Source organism: Eleutherodactylus coqui, chromosome 3 (genome assembly GCF_035609145.1).
Source record: "Eleutherodactylus coqui strain aEleCoq1 chromosome 3, aEleCoq1.hap1, whole genome shotgun sequence".
NCBI classification, from domain to species: Eukaryota; Metazoa; Chordata; class Amphibia; order Anura; family Eleutherodactylidae; genus Eleutherodactylus; species Eleutherodactylus coqui.
Window position 1 is genome coordinate 154,939,636 of NC_089839.1, and position 15,314 is coordinate 154,954,949.

Consider the following 15,314-nt stretch of genomic DNA (forward strand, 5'->3'; position numbering starts at 1 on the left):
TTTTACATGGCTCAATCTGACAAATGCTTGTCAATGAGACCTGCGCTTCTTTAAATGGCTTTTACACAGACCAATGCAGATTCTTCATACACTTTTATTGCTGGCGGTGGCACATCCCCTTGTTCACATGGGAACACGCGCTGCCATCGTCTATTAATTTTGCAGTAGCACAAACGAGCACTTGCTTATTAGCTGATCACGGTCCTATTTACACTGGGCAATGATTGGGTGAGACAATGTTCTTACAGACATTGTTTCACAATCAATGACCAAAGTAAAGCCCCATTTACACTGTTAGATGATCGCTCAAACGATAGTTTGAGTGACAGTTTTGAGCGATCATCTTTACATACTTTATAGTAGCTAATTAGCTACTATAGAACTATGCAGGCAGAGTGGGACACAGCCGCTGCCTCTAATAGAAGAATACAGCTGTTTTGCATAAACAAACAACTGTATTCTTTTCCGCTCTGCCTGCCAGCATCTCGCTGTGAATTTACAGCAGGGACACAGGCACAGAGAATCTTATCAGCGCAGCTGGCTGATAACAGCTTGCTCCACTGATAAGAAGGACTGGTGCATGAAAACTGCATGATTTCCCTGCATTAAGACAGAACAAGAATCGCTCAAAAGACAGCTTTGAGTGATTCTCGTTGTGTCTAAAAGGGCCTTTAAAGGACTTTACCCCTTCAGAAGTGCATTTCTTACCACCCTTTTAAATCTACGAGGGCAGGTTTTTTAAATGGTCTAATCATTTAATTTCAACTAATTTTCCAGCTGCGTTCCAAGAGCCATAACTTTTTCATTTTCCCACTGACGTGGCCATACGAGGGCTTGTTTTTTGCGGGACAAGTTGTACTTTTTGATGGCATCATTTTTGGGTATATATACTGTATTGCATAACTTTTGTAAAAAGAATTGTAGGGAGATTGGAGGAAAAAAAGAAATTCTGCCATTTGTTTTTTGGATTTCATTTTTAGGGCGTTCAGCGTGCAGAATAAATAGTGTGATAACATTATTCTCTGAGTCAGCACGATTCCGGCGATGCCAAGTTTATACCGTTTTTTTTATGCTTTGCTATTTTTGTACATTTAAAACTTTTTTTTTCTTAAAGTTTTGCTTTTGTGGCGCCACATTCCAAGAGCCATATTATTTTTTTTTCCATTGCCAGAGCCCTAGAAGGGCTTGTTTTTTGTGGGATAAACTCCAGTCTTCATTTATCTAATTTTTGGTAACATGTAAAATTTTTATCGTTTTTATTATTCCACTTTTTTTTCTAGGGGCAAGATTAACAAAATCTGTCATTCTGGCATGTTTTTTATTTTTAGTTTTCACTGCATTCTCTGAGCAGTATAAATAATGTATTAAAGTAATTTTACAGGCCGGTATGATTATGCCAATACCAAATTGTAATAGTTTTTTTCTTTTCGCTTTTTCACACTTTTTAAAAAAAAATATATATAAATATTTTTTTTGTCGTTGCATTCAAAGACCCCTAGCATTTAATTTTTTTTTATCATCGGAGCTGTGTAAGGGTTTTTATTTTGCGGGATGAGTTGTACTTTTTATTAGTACCATTTGTTGATCCGTGCAGCATTTTCATCACTTTCTATTCCCTTTTCTCCCTTTTTAGCTATTCTTGCCACGTTAATTTTTTTTTTCCAGGGCGTGCACCCTGCAGATTAAATAATGTACTAAATTCCTTCTCTGGATCATTACGAATGCAGGGATACCACATGTGTAATTTTGTTTTTAATTTTTTATTTACAAAGTGAAGGGAGAAAGGTGGGATTTTGTTGTTTTATTTTTTTCTTTTGTAAATTCTTTGTTTTATTGGAATAACAAGCATACAAGTTATTTCAACATTAGGCACATTACAAATGCATACTTGCATAACAAATTGACAGACTAAATACAATAGTATGTTTTTTAACATTTTAAAGGTTTTTGGGGGGGGAGTGGGAGAAGGTAATGAGAGAAGATATGGATGAGGGGGGGGGGGGGTAGGAAAAGGAGGGTGATTCCATGCAGTCCGACAATGTCTTATGACTAAAGATATGACACCCTGAAGGGTATATCCCTTAATTTTGAAATAAGCAGGTTTACCGCAGAAAATTGTGATTATTAGGCCTACGGTTTAACTATGCTTTCAAATCATTGTTTGAAAGTTGGGTGGAAACTGCTCGGCTAGGGACCCCATATGTTTCAGAATGACTCATGGGTCCTGTTTGACCAGCTTGTCAGCTCTTCAACTCTACAAATATCATTGACCTTAGTTAACCATTGAGTGATCGTAGGAGCCTTAGCTGCTGAAAGAAGGTGAGTAATCAGGTTAGATTTGGAAGGTCTGTAAACTGTCGATGGTTTTGCCAAGAACACATATTCTGGTAGGAGGAATGAATTATCCACTACCTGACGTATCTTAGCTTCTATCTGATTCCAATAAGGTCTAATCCATGGACAAGACCACCAGATATGCATTAGAGAGCCCACATGTTCCTTGCAACGCCAGCAAGTGTTTGAGTTTGAAAGTTTGAAAGCATAAAGCCATTCTGGCGACTTGTACCAACGAGTTAGGAGTTTGAAATAATTTTCCTGTGTTATTTATTTTTTTACTGTTTTTTTTTTTACTTTTAATTTTTCTCCCTTCAGAGGACTTGCATAATACTTTTGTTTTATTCTTCTGAGGCATAGCAAGGTATTAGACAGGCTATGACACTCAGAGATCTCTGAGTCTGAGCATCATAGCCTAATTTAGCTGGCAGACCAGGAGACTATATTCAAGCCTCCGGGTGCCACAGAGACCCATCAGAACCCCATGATCACATTGTGGAGGGTCCAATAGTGACAGAGGGAGCCTACTTCCTCTTATTGAATGACAAACCTTATCAGGGAGCGACAAAAAAACTAAACTTTAGTAAAGCAAAATTTTATCACCTCAGAATTACTTTTTCGCTCTTATTAAATGGGACAATGACCTCCAAAAATTATAGGCGACAAATGGAAGAAGTTCAAAAACATCCTAAATACCTCATGTGAGCAGTTCATACCCTACCACAAAAAAAAAACTACGAATAAAAGGAAACCAAGGTGGCTTTACAAAACTGTAAGGGGGGCATTAAGTGAAAAAAAAAAAGCATTTACTAAAACAAGAAGGCAGTGAAGATGCGCTAAAAACATACAGGGAAAAAAACTAAATATGTAAGGAAAAGATAAAAACTGCCAAGGAAGAGGCAGAACGACTGTTTGCCCAAGAGATCAAAAATAACCCCAAACTATTTTTTAATTATATAAACAGTAAAAGGATCTGCATTGAAAGTACTGGCCTTTTAACAAATAATGCAGGAGAAACCATAGAAGACGATGGGGGGAAGGCAAATCTATTAAATAGTTTTTTATACACGAGAGAAAAAGAAATGTCACACGAAATGCAAGGGGATAACATAAACCCCCCCATTAACCCATTCCCGCTGCAGGGCGTAAGTTTACGTCCTGGGAGCGGGGTACTTCCCGCAACAGGGCGTAAACTTACGTCCTGGGGATAGCGCGGGATCACATATGATCCCGCGCTATCCTGCAGCGGGAGCCGGCTGTCAGCCGGAGATGCGCCCTCCGCTGTTAACCCCTTCACGGCAGGGAAAGAGTTCACAGAGGGAGTGCGCTCCCTCTGTGTCTCCGGCCGGCTCTCGCGATGTTATCGCGAGAGCCCGGCCTGTCGCCATGGTAACAGGACGCCAGACACTGGCATCCTGTGTTACCAGTGCCTGAAATCGCTGTATAAGCGATAAGGCATGGCAGAGCAGTAGCTCTGCCATGCCTTATGACAGCGATCATCAGGGCAGTGGTCAAAGTCCCCCAGGGGGACACAAATGTTGTAAAAAAAACAAAGATTAAAAAAATGAATTAAAAAAATGTAAAAAAAAGAGTAAAAAAAACATTTTTTTATGCTTTTTCTCAGATTAGCATAAAAAAAAGGTAAAAAAAAAACAAAACACATATTTGGTATTGTCGCGTCCGTAATGATGCGTACAATAAGATGCACATACTTTTGACTGTACACGGAAAAAACGCAAAAAAAAACGCTAAAAAACAGGCAAAATGCTACTTTTTAGCATTTGGCCTCACTAAAAACGCAATAAAAGTGATCAAAAAAGCCATATGTACCCCAAAATGGTACCAGTAGAAACTACTGCTCGTCTCGCAAAAAATAAGCCCTCACAGAGCGCCGTACATCAAAAAATAAAAAAGTTACAGGACTTTGAATGCAGCAATTTAGGGGAAAAAAGGGGTTTTTTATTGCAGAAAAGGGGAAAAACCTAAAAAAAATGTAAGAATTTTGGTATCGTTGTAACCGTACCGGTCCACAGAAAAAATGGAATGTCTCATTTATGTTGCATGATTAACGCTGTAAAAAAAAAAATAAAAAAATCTATGGCAGAATTGATGCGTTTTCTCTCCCTGCTATCATAAAAAAAACAACAAAGTTTTACAATATAGTCTAGGTACCCAAAAATAACGCCGATAAAAACTACAGTTCGCCACGCAAGAAACAAGCCCTTATATGGCCGGGTCGATGGAAAAATAAAAAAGTTATGACTTTTGATAAACGGAGAAGAAAATCCGCCAAAAATTGTTGCGTCCTTAAGCCCAAAATAGGCCATGTCATTAAGGGGTTAAATATCTCCTGCATAACGCAGTAGAAACTGCAGAGCCAGCTAAAAGATAATAAAATCGACAAATCACGGTGCCCAGATGGCATGCACTCAAGAGTTTTAAGGGAACTAAGTGGCATGATAGATCACTATTTCTTATATTTAGGGACTCTATTGTGACCAGGGTTGTACACTGGATTGGTGTATTGCCAATGAGGTTCCAATATGCAAAAAGGGGTCAAGAGGGGAGCCTGGTAATTACAGGCCGGTAAGTCTCATTTCAATAGTTGGAAAAATATTCTAGGGGTTTCTGAGAAATGCCATCCTGGAATACCTCAAGGTAAACAACGGTATAACTCCTCATCAGCACGGGTTCATGAGGGGTCAGTCATGTCAAACCAACTTGATCAGCGTCTACAATAAAGTAAGGTCTAGGCTGGACCTGGGAGAGTCTATTGATCTCGTATATCTGGATTTTTAAAAAGTATTTGACACCGTGACACATAGTAGGTTAATATATAAAATGAGGCCGCTCAGGTAAATACTAAGGGTTTTATGGCTTCATGTCTGCGGGAAAGGAGGGATCCGTGGCAGGATTCTGCATGGAGAATCCACATGGGCCCGAATTTTCCAGTGGACATTAGGTCAAAAGTTTTTACGTTTTTTTTTTTCTCTAAAAACGCTTAAATGCCAAGTCAGCAATGACCTCAGCAGCTGCGGGATCATACAGTTTAGAAGAGTGATTAGATGAGCAACTCTTCATAATTTCACTCCTTTTCTGGGAAACACCTAACTGTGATAATCAGAGAGCAAATATTTTCTCTGATTGATGAGGGTGAGAACATGAAAAAATTCATGTAACCTCTCCCCTGGGACAGAGAGGTATTCAGCAGAACCACAAATTTTCTTTGCTGCCCCTGATCTCCCATCCTCTCCTCCTTCTCTTCTCTGCACTGACTGAAAAATGACAGCTGTAAATTCAATATTCCCTACTGTAGTTCAAACAGCTGTAGCTCTAGTTCATGTACGGGCCATGAACATGCTTTTGGTGGCATTTTAAATCCAAGCATCTAAGCTTTGAAATTACACCAAGAACCTGTTGGTAACTGGAGCTAAATTAGAGCAAGCTCTGTGTGTCCAAAACTGTAATGTCCTTTTCCTGTAGAACACACAGAGCTCGTCCTAAGGTATTCCTGCTATATGTGCCCTTATAAACACACTGAGGGGGATTGAACTATTTCCCCATTTCCTTTTGTAACCCCTTAGTGACCACCAATATGCCTTTTTACAGCGATCACTAATGGGTTTTAAACCTGAATATGCATCTTTTTAAGGCGGTGGCTTGGCCTGCTGTAACTGCCAAGAACAGAGAAACCTCAGATCCTGGCAGTTTAACCCCTTATATGCCACAATCAATAGCAAATGCAGTACGTAAGCAGATGACCGGTAGAGAGGGCTCTAATCACCTGTCACCCATCAGCACCCTCCAATGCGATCAAAAGGTACCAATGGGATCCCATAGCAGCCAGAGGCCTGACAAAGGTGTCTGTGTCTGTCATGTTACTCAGCTTATTAGACCCCGCCTCCAACAGAATCTAATATGCTGATTTCATAGGCATTGTAGAACGCACTATAAGGGCTTATTCAGATGATCGTATATATACAGCGTCCGTTTCTGCAGGGGGAGAAGGCTGGAAGAGTCGGGAGCAGTGCACTGAGCTCCCGCCCCCTCTCCGCCCCTCTGCGCTATTTGCAATGAGAGGTGTGGGATGGGACGGAGCTAAGTTCCGGGACTTAGCTCCACCCCTGCCCCGCCCCTTCCCATTGCAAATACTGCAGAGGGGTGGAGAGGGGGCGGGAGCTCAGTGCACGGCTACCCTGCAGAGAGGGACACCGTATATCGGCCGGGCGTGAATACCCGGCCGATATACGGTCATCTGAATAAGCCCTAAAAGTAATGCATTGTACTATGCTAGTAATTGAACAATCACATTTTCACGTCCTTTTGAGAGACAAAAACATAGTGTCGAAAAAATTCAATACATTTTTTTTTAAGTCAAGTTTAAAAAAATATGCATTTTTCCCAACAAAGCCCTTTTTTAAATGGATAAAATACCAAAAACTTATTTTTATTTTTTATTTTTTTTAAAGTAGCATATATAATACATATTACCAGATTCATAAACACCCAAACAATGAATATATTTTATTTATCTCACTTGGTAAACGCCATAGAAATAATTTAGAATTGCTATTTTTCTTTGCCTCCCAAAAAACATCATAAAAAACAGTGCAAAAGTCACATGGACCTCAAACAAGTACCAATAAAAACTGCAACTCTTCAAGCAAAAAAATACTAAGAATTTTCATAGCTCCATTGCTGGAAAAATAAGAATGCTACAGGTATTAGAATGTGGCGATGCAGATTCAATTGTCTGTTTTTAAAAACATGTTTTTTGGAGGGTAAAGTAGTAACAAAAAGTTAAAAATCTCATATAAATACTCGGTATTCCAGTAATCATGCTGATCGAGATAGAAAAGTGATCATGTTATTTTTACCAAATGGTGAACTCCGTGAAAACATAGCCAAAAAAAGCAATGGCGGAATCTCTGAGTCTTTGTTCATTTCCCTCTAAAGGAATTTATTAAAAGTCCTACAACACATTATATGTACCCCAAAGTGGTGCCATTAAAAAAATACAACTCATCCCCCCCCCCCCCCCAAAAAAAAAAAAACAAGCCCTCATATGGCTGTTATGACTCTTGCAATATGACGGTAAAAATCTCTTGGCCTTTGAAGCAACCCCAACTTATCAAAAGTTATTTATTTGAAAGTTGTAGCTACTCTTTCATGGAAATGGGACAAAAGGCTGTTAATTTTTTTGCCACCACCAGATGGTGCAATCGCATTAAATAAAACTCTGCATTGGTTCAGAAGCTCGCATTAACATCATGTATTTTTGTTAGCCATTAAAAGGTATCATATCTACAAGATTACTTTGTTTTGTATTGCTGTGAACAATCACATTTTGCTCCACTGACAAAAGGTCCATTTAGACACAATGATTATCGCTCAAAAGATGTCTTTTGAGCGATAATCGTTGTGTCATTTACATCGCTAGATGATCGCTCAAACGTTGAGCCATCACCTTTCGCTCCGCAGGATGCAGAGAACAAGTGGGGGGCTGCTTGTTCTCTGCATCCAGCTGTTCCCCGCTGGGACGCCCGGCTGTAATACAGCTGAGCGCTCCCAGCGGAGAATGCAGAAGACAAGCAAGGTATCCCCGCTTGCCTTCTGCCTCCAGCTGTTCCACACTTCGAGCGCCAGGCTGTTAGAGAGATCAGCTGTATGAGCGGAGGATGCAGAAGACAAGCTGGGTGGCCCCGCTTGTCTTCTCCATCCAGCTGTTTTCTCCACGGATCACCCGGCTGTACAGCCGAGCGCTCCGTTCGGGGTATGGAGAACGCAGCTGGACAGCTGCGTTCTTCATACCCAGCCTGTCACCAGGGAGCGGGATACAGCTGAAACAATGCTATCAGCTGTATCCTGCTGTGAATCCCTGATAAGGCTCATTGTCGTCTTTCAGGACGCTGAAAGACAATGATGAGCGATAGTTTAACGAAAACTACACGGTCAGTGCAGTTACACACAACGATTATTGCTCAAAAGATGGCTTTGAGCGATTTTTGAGCGATAATCGTTGTCGCTAAATGGTAACAAAACTTTTTTTTCACAAAACCGTGCAGAACCCTATCAGAAAAAGCAAAAAACAACCAGAGCTAAATTGTAAAGGTTAGGCGCTCTCGCATGGGCGTATTGTTATTGTGACACGCGAAGCCAATAGCCCATTGATTTCTACTGGGCCACTCATACCTACAGGGGTTTTTTTTGCAGCATGCTCTATCTTGGCACGTATTACGTACGAATGCATGCCAAGACAGTGCATAGGGATTGGCAGCACGCAGAAAGTACGCATGTTATTGCTTACTTGCTTCGTGCTCGCACATGAGAGATTCACGTGGAGCACGCTGGCACACATGGTCATATGAGCCCGGCCTTACTACTAGCCAACATATATAATGTGACAACAAAAAAATGAAATTAGCTACATTCACACTAGCTGTTTATATCACTTTCTTCTACATTTGTTTTGTGCAATAGGAACCATTGTGGATCCCGAGCACTTGTGGGTCAAGTTTCATCAGTTCAATTCCAATACTTAAAGGGGTTGTCCCGCGCCGAAACGTTTTTTGTTTTTTTTTCAACACCCCCCCCCCGTTCGGCGCGAGACAACCCCGATGCAGGGGTTAAACAAGAACACCGGACAGCGCTTACCTGAATCCCCGCGCTCCGGTGACTTCTTACTTACCTGCTGAAGATGACCGCCGGGATCTTCTCCCTTGGTGGACCGCAGGGCTTCTGTGCGGTCCATTGCCGATTCCAGCCTCCTGATTGGCTGGAATCGGCACGTGACGGGGCGGAGCTACACGGAGCCCCATTGAGAAAAGAAGAAGACCCGGACTGCGCAAGCGCGTCTAATTTGGCGATTAGACGCTGAAAATTAGACGGCTCCATGGAAACGAGGACGCTAGCAACGGAACAGGTAAGTGAAAAATTTCTGATAACTTCTGTATGGCTCATAATTAATGCACAATGTACATTACAAAGTGCATTAATATGGCCATACAGAAGTGTATAGACCCACTTTGTTTCGCGGGACAACCCCTTTAAGTTTTCGCCATGTTTGGGAAAATGTTTGTGCTAAATTGAGCACTTTTCATTTTAAGTACCAGATGGATGACAAGACCATTAGAACCGGAGGGTGAGAAGTGATCACGAATGGGAGAACGTTGATAGGATATCTACTACTCCGTGAGGTGGCGTAAGTCATTCCTTATGTTGGCATCATTCTATCTATCAGAGTGCTGGACTGTTTATTTTTTATTTTTTTTAACAAAAATATTTATTGAAAAATTTCCATTTTACAAAGGAATGTAACATTGAGATAATGTATGTAGGTGTACGTGGCTGGATGGGTTAGTGGTAGTAGTATAATTCTAATCCGTTATAGCCAGATTCTTCTCCGACTTTCATTGTTATTTTTGTCATAGAAACGATTCAAAAACCTCAGTGGCCTGGCCAAGGCCAACTTCCAGAAGGGGAGAAGGGAGTTAGACAAGTATTGGGGTGGGGTAGGGAGGGGAGTGGGTTCTCTCATGGGGCAGCAACCCAAGAGGGTAAAGGGATCCCCAAGGTTAGCTTTCGGGCTTTGTATTTATAGTGCAGTTGAGGTGCCATCCTCCACTGTAGGGAGGGTATAATCTATCCATAGTGTCCAAATATTTAGAAATCTGTCATACCTATCCTCTGATATTGATGTTTATTTCTCATTAATCAGGTACCAATTTATTCGGCAATTAACCTTGAGAAGGTTTTTTTGCCAAGATCGAGCGATTGTTTTGTGGCTAGGAAGAACAACAAAATCAGCTTTCTAGAGTTTGTAGATATATTTGTAATCCATTTGTTTAGTAAGAGTCCCCATGGGTTTTTACACAGGTTATGATTAGTTACTGTATATATGAAGAAGTATACCCTAATCCAGAGTCTTTTGACTCTGGGGAGGAGCATCCCCGGAAACCGTCTTTAGAGTGGCCTGGAACCCTGTGAGCAATTCTTGTAGGGATTAAGTACCAGCGTAATAGGATTTTATACGAGGTTTCTAACATCAGCCATTCACTGAAAGAGACAAAAAATGCAATACCTGATAGGCACAATCACCATAAGGTGGGCACAATCGCCATAGGGCAGGCGCTATCACTGTAAAAAGCCAAAAAATGCTAATAATTAGTTTGCACTGAACATGTAGCTCTTCCTTATCATGGTCTGGCAGACTGCATTCTATGAGGGTTTACGGCGATAGCGCCTGCCCTATGGCGATTGTGCCCACCTTATGGCGATTATGCCTATCAGGTATTGCATTTTTCGGCTCTTTCAGTGAATGCCTTTGTTTTTTTCTCTCACCTCTGTGATTTTAATGTAGTTATTAGTGAGATAGCGTAGGTACTGAGGGACACGTGGTGGCCTCGAAGTGGCCCGTCAGCCTATGCGTTTTTTGCCAAAATGCAGAAGACCCGCATTTATTAGTATATATCAGTATTTTTTGTATACAGTTTGCTAGAGATTTAAGGGGAGCCCAAGATGTCAGCCAGTGTGGCCCACTTTGGAGATGCAGGGCAACCCACTGATTGTCAGTGAAAGTTGCTTTCCTGTATGGTGGGGCACACCCAGCTTTGGCTGGCTCCTTTGGTATTGTTCACATGTGCGGGCTATGTTTATTTGCAGTCACTCCTCCCCAATATAGACTGGGTTGAGTGGGTGACTGAATAATAGTCTGCACTGAACATGTAGCTCCTCCTTATCATGGTCTGGCAGACAGCATTCTGTGAGAGTTTACGTCAAGGCGCTTGCCCTTTGGCGATTATGCCCACCTTATGGTGATTCTGCCTATCAGGTATTGCATTTTTTGGCTCTTTCAGTGAATGCCTTTTTTTTTCTCTCACCTCTGTGTTTTTTTTAGGCTTCTAACATCAGTTTATTGTGTGCACCACAAATGGTTGATCTCCAAATCCGGGACCATTCGTCATCGTCTAGAATGTTGCCTATATCTTGCTCCCATATTGCCACATATGGTAGTTGTCAACGGTACGAGGTATATACAAGGCCCGAATATATTTGTGAGATAAGGCCTTTTGCTTGTGGGTATTTCAGACAGAATCTTTCGAAGGAGATTATTATTATTGGGGAATGTGTGTTTTTGAGAAGAGAGGATATGAAATTCTTGAGCTGTAAATAGCGGAATATTTCAGAAGATGGTAGGTCAAACTTCTGAAAGTCAGGGAATGTAATTATACAGTTTAACGAAAGTAAGTGGTGTATTTTGGATATGCCTTTGCTTGTCCAACTCTCAAATGACATTGGGGAGTCAAGACCTGGTGGGAATAAGGAGTTATGCAAAAATGGTAGAAGGGATAAGTGAGGGGAAATTAGTTTCCCAGAGTACTTAATGGAATCCCAGACTTTTAGGAAATGTTTTATAGTGGGGTTAGAGATAGGGTGTCTATGAGTCAGAGGAGTCCACAAAATCGAGTCCACTGTGAGAGGGTATACTTCCATGGCCTCTAAAGCAAGCCAAAGAGACGCATTAGTTATGGAATGAAGGAGAGCTAGTTGGGCCACCTAGGCAGCTTGGTAGTATTTCAATATATTTGGGGCTCCCAATCCTCCCTGCAGTCTATGTCTGTACAAAGTAGAGCGTGACACCCTAGGAATAGAGTTATTCCAAATAAAGCAGAGGGTCATCTGCTCAAGTATCTTCAGGATGTGCCCAGGTACAAGTACCGGAAGAGCTCTAAAAAATTACAGTAGGGTAGGCAAAAATGTCATTTTTTTTAGGGAATTCACTCTTCCAATCCATGAGATTTGATATCAGTCCCAGCTTTCCAGAAGTAGTCTGAGTTTACGGACGAGTGGGATTTAATTTTGTGCATATAGCGAGGTGTAGGTGCTTGTTAAATTAATGCCCAAGTAGCCCAATGTCCCCATCATCCATTTAAAGGTGAATTTGGTTTGAAGTAGGGAGACTGTATCTGGGGGTAATGTGAGGTTGAAAGCTTTTGACTTTGCGCTGTTGGTGATAAGGCCAGACAGAGACCTGAACCTGGACAGCTCCACCAGTAGGTTAGGGATAGTGGTATGGGGAGAAGATATTATAGCCAATATATCGTCAGCAAACATGCTAATTTTATGGTGAATCGAGGCAATTTAAATTTCCCTGTCAGGGTTGTTTCGAATTTTAACCGCTAATGGCTCTATGGCTAGAATAAAAAGAAGGGGGGACAGTGGACAGCCCTGCCTTGTGCCTCGCCAGTTCAAGATATTATCTGAGCAAAAGCCCTTGTAACGAGCAAAGGCTTTGGGGAAAGAATATAAAATATGTAGCCATGTAAGGGATTCAGCAGGAAATTTCCAATGTTCCAGTACTGCAAACATATGGCCAGCTTAGGGTGTCAAATGCCTTATACACATCCAAAGAGAGCAACATTGCAGGAATGCCCCTGTTTTGACAAATGTGTGTGATTCAACATATTCTGTCTAGAGCTAGTCGTCCAGGAAAGAACCCTACATGGTCCTTACCTGTTAGTGATGGTAAAGCTGCATTAATTAAGGATATAGGATGGTAGTTCTGTTTATCCCAAAAATCTTTTTCAGGCTTTGGTATCATAGAGATGGCTGCCAAGAGAGAAGTCTGACCTATTTTCTGTCCATTTTGGATGGCCTTAAAAGTAATTTGCAAGATGTGTGTGCAGAATTGAAGAACATTTTTTATAGTAAGAAGAAGAAAATCCATCTGGTCCCGGGTGTTTATTAATTTTCAATGTTTTATAGCTTCTGTGACTTCTTCTGGGTTGATTTTTGCCGGCCGATGTTCTAAGAATGTGTTAGGAAGCATGGGAAATGTAATGTCGTGAAAGTAAGAGGTTAGCTGTTCTGGGGATGGGTGATGTGACTGGGAGTAAAGCGTATCCAAAAATTGTCTGAACTCTGATAATATAGTTAGTGGGTTTGCTGTTATTGCATTATACCTAGTGCGGAACTTGAAAAAGGGCTTATTGTGGGGCTGGCTCGTAGCCTGCAGGCTAAGGGAGTAGACAGTTTGTTATTTAACACATAAAAGCGTTGGCAGGACCATCTTAGTTTGCACTCAACAAGTTCTGAAATGCATAGGTTTAGTTCTGTCCTAGCCTGACAGATTAATCTTAAATTCTCCTGAGATGGGCACTTTTGGGCTTTGTCTTCTAACTGTAGAACCTTTTGCTCTAATTCTAGTTGTTGGGATAGGCGCTCTCTCTTTCGCCGGGCTGAAATTTGGATAAGCTCGCCGCGGAGCACTACCTTATGCGCACCCCACAGTGAGATTGGCGAGGAGGCAGAGGGGCTATTTATAGCAAAGTATTCCTCTAATTGTGGTGTTATCAGAGACAGTACCTCGGGGAGTGCTAGAAGGGAATCAGTAATGGCCAATGTGGTATTAGTGGGCTTTGACATTAAAGAGCTGCATGATATTGATACTGGGCTGTGGTCCGACCAAGGAATGGTAAGAATATTAGAACATGTTATTTGGGGCAGGAAGGAGGCAGGCATTAGAATGTGATCTATTCTCCTATATAGGGAGTGTTGAGCCGAAAAATGCGTAAAATCTTTGGTAGTAGGGTTAGTTTCCCTCCAGAAATCGACTAGGTGGTCCAGGGCGAGCAATACTCGAAGGTTATGTCACAGTTACGGAGTTTCTGTCCAGGCCTGGGTCCAAAATGCAATTTGAGTCCCTGCACAGTATGACCGGCCGCATGTTTGTTTGTCTCTACCAGTTCAAACAATTTTGTAAGGAAATGGATTTATCTGGTATTCAGGGTATAGTACGAGACAATGGTTACGGGAACATCTTGAATTATACCCGTGAGTAATAGATAAGGGCCTTTAGGGTCAAAGATAGTTGATGTGTGGGTAAAGGGGACTGACCGGCTGAAGCATATTGTGACACCTTTTGTTTTAGATGAAGCGGTAGATTAAAAAAAAAGTAAGGAAATGGGTGGAGAGATAACGCAGGGAGGAATTAGTGGAGAAATTCGTTTCTTGTCCTTTTTCATTCTTTTTTACTTCTATTGGCGGAGTGGCGATTCTACATGGATATCTAAAGGTAGTCCATAAGTGATAGAGGTATCACTGCCGAGTTGCCCGCGTCAATCATGCATATCCCCTTTACATTAAGAGGCTATGAAGTTCGCCCGTGGAACATAGGAGTTGGAAGGGCCTTGGAAGAAAGGGAAGTATACCCATGGTGGACTGTTTATTTTTTATATTCATAGGCTGCTATTCATCCAACCAAACACACTTTGGAACAGGGTTTTCACCAGCGATCTGGATGTTCCTTGAATTGTTTGAAAGCTGACCTGGCTCATGGGTGTAATGATGTACAGCAATCAAACGTCCTCCTTACAGCTGAGTCTATCCCCTTAATCTACAATTGTCGCTATTTGGGGGGCACAGTCTTAAACGTTGTAATCTTCGATTGTTCTTATCTCAGTTGTAACATCAAACTAAAGGAAAACTGGAGCACACCACAAGGTGAATAAGTAAACCGCTGACGCTTTGATCCGGGATTTGTATTTGTCTTTCCAAGTACTCTTGCTTGTTTTCTTTGCATTTGATTATTAAGATTGTAAAAGGTCAGACTGTGTTCCCTCCTTTACGTCAGAGGCAGAAGGCTGGAATACTAAAAAGTAACTTCTCCAATACAAAACAGCAGATATTTGCAGAAATTTTGGCTTCAAAATAAAATATATGACAGAAGTGATATTACACAGGTGATGTAATTATTATCACAGCCTCAGAAACTTCCACAGGTGTTTGCTATCCTCAAATTATATGACCTGTTAGTGGGTACTTGAGGACTGGAGAAACAGCGCATTAGAGTCAGGCTAGTTTCACACGTCGGAGGGCGATATCTGGCTGTGATTCAGGGCCTGATGTCTCACTTTCCACCATATGAAAGTCACGTGGATGTGAGGTGTTTTCATGTGAAAACAGCCTAGCATCACTACGGG